The following is a 2,683-nucleotide window of genomic DNA, read 5'->3' on the forward strand; positions in this document are numbered from 1 at the left end:
ACCAAATGAAATTGCTAGAAATGAAATATATAATATCTGAAATGAAAAGCTCATACATTGGTTTATCAACAGACCAGAAACATCAATGAAAAGACTAACTAAACTTGAAAACAGATCAATAGAAATCATCTAAATATTAGCAGAAAAAAAGTGGAACAATATCTAATAGCAATATCTAATAAGCTAAATTATATGTGATTAGAATTCTATAATATGAATGAAAATTTTATTAATTATAAAAGGAAAATATTAACATTATAGCAAAGAAAGTTAGAAGCTTAATGAAATGATCAGAGTTGGCATTATTAATACAGAGATAAACCAATATCATGTGCCAAGTGAAATGGTACACTGAGGACACAATACAACTTCAATGATACAACTACCTCCAAAAAGTGCATAATCTAAATCTAATTATAAGGAAACATTGCACAAACTGAAGTTGAAAAACATTCTATAACACAAGTCACCTGTACTCCTCAAAAATATTAAGATCAAAGAAGGTGAAGGAAGGCTGAGGAGCCATTCCATATTTAAAGAGACATTTCAACTAAAGCAGTAAGTGGTTCTGAATTGGATTCTGAACAAGGAAAAATATCTATAAAGGACATTACTGATGTAGTTAACTGAAATTCAGTATGAACTATGTATTAGATTATAATATATATCAATGTTAAATTTTCTAGTTTTGTTACTTGGATTATGATTGTGTTAAAAATGCCTGTGTTTTTAGGAAATATGCAATAAACTAAGAACAGTGTTTTAAATTTACTCTTAAATGGTACTCTGTCCATAAGTATATATATTATATGACACATACATATATGCCCATGCAGAGAATAACTAAACAAATGAAGCCAAATGTAAATAACTGGTGAATCTGGGAAAAGCATCAAAAAGCATCATTGGAGATCCTTTTCATATGCTCGAAATTATATCAAAATGCAAATTTACCCCCAAAGAGCATCCTTAAAACAAAATGATACTGCCAGAGTATACTATGTTCCTTGAGAAGTGGTTATAGAACAGGCAGTGGGATGTTGTGATCAGGCAAGCAATCTAGCATTTCACTGGGGATCAAGGATAATGTGTCAGAATACACTTAGAGAATAATTTAACCATGACAATAAGGACTACAGAAAATGGTATATTGTGTATAAACCTGGCCTAATTGCCTCCTTATGTTCCTGAACATCTTGACCTCGTTCATGTTTGACTGACAATATTTCACATATTCTCCATGATCTGCTGTCAATATATACATATCATTATGTGATCAAGTCATGGTCCTCACTGGACTATCATGAGCCTATAATATTGTTTCAAAATTGAAGTTGAGTCCATTCCACAAGGTGAATTCTCCACTAGAAGCTCCAGTGACCAACCGTCTTCCTTCTCCAGTCTACCTAACAACAAATACCAGACACTTTATTTGTTGATGTTTGAACAAATTTTGTTGTTACTGCATTCATAGGATTATTCAACATCCCTATAGATGGGACTATATCATTATAATAACCTGCAGCAGGCTGAATTGCCCACATATCTCTCTGGTCTCTTTGCCATATTCTATTCTCCAAATACTTAATTACAGACGGATTATAGTCTATGGTTTTTGGTTTACTTCTTTACTCATCCGTTTTGCATCAAAGATAAGCTGTTGCATTCCTTGCTGCTGTGGAAAATCAGGTCGCTTATACAATAGTTGTGGAGGCACTTGGTGTTGGGAACTTGGCATATGGAAAAAACAGGGAAGAGAACCAATTTCTGTAGCCATGGTGATATATTCATTCTAGGATACCTCCAGCACTGAGCAGAGTTGGTAATGAATGGTGAGCGAAGGGTTTGTCTTCATAGTCAGGAATGTCTCTCCTGCCTTCCCTCTTCCCTGCACCCCTCTCAATCCCTCTTCTCCAAAAGAACTGCTATCATCTTCCCCTCAATGTGTCAGTTTTGTGCAGATTCTGAAATTACTCAAGCTTAGAACCATGGGGTTTAAGACAGCAGCCTTGGCACTACCCTAGCCTACCCCCTTCACCTTTTATAGACAAGGAAACTAAAGTTAGATGTAGAGCCCAAGCTTCACTGAAGAAGACACAGCCTTCTGATTCTCAGACTTCATTTTTAAATTCATTCTTTATGCATGCATTATGCTTCCTTCTTGAGAATTTTAAGGCTTTCCTAGCAGCCTTGCCATAGTTTTTTTCATTTGTCTTTAAGTCACTCACATCTTTTTCCCTTAATCTGAGCAATCACAATTTGTCATACCTGAAGTATGTATTTCCTTAATGTCATGGTATTTCTTATAAAGGGAGGTCCATGTTTCATGAGGATTTCCAAGGAATATGAGGGCTTAACTGACTCCTGGGGGCAGCATAACTCTTTATCACCTTTCCTCCCTCTCCAGTTACCTATTCCAAGTGGAGATCCATCTTAATTACTGTCCCTCCTATTTTTATTGACTGGCTGTTGAGATTTATTGAACACTCAATGTGTACTCATCACTACCCTATCACATTGATAATGACTTATTACAGTAGTCCTCCCTTTTCCCTGGGGAATATTTTCCAAGACCCCCAGTAAATGTCTGATATGGAGGAGTACAAAACCCTACATATACTATGTTTTTCCTATACATGTATACTTATGATAAAGCTTAATTTATAAATTAGGCACAGTAAGA

The 2,683-nt window shown here is 35.2% G+C and overlaps 1 pseudogene; it reads right to left on the reverse strand.

Annotated features, from left to right (window-relative positions):
- Nucleotides 1-1,077: 1,077 nt before the first annotated feature.
- On the reverse strand, nucleotides 1,078-1,777 carry LOC111153020 (annotated as a pseudogene).
- Nucleotides 1,778-2,683: the final 906 nt, after the last annotated feature.

Source organism: Enhydra lutris, unplaced genomic scaffold (assembly GCF_002288905.1).
Source record: "Enhydra lutris kenyoni isolate GAN:26980312 unplaced genomic scaffold, ASM228890v2 scaffoldscaffold3, whole genome shotgun sequence".
Classification (NCBI taxonomy): Eukaryota; Metazoa; Chordata; class Mammalia; order Carnivora; family Mustelidae; genus Enhydra; species Enhydra lutris.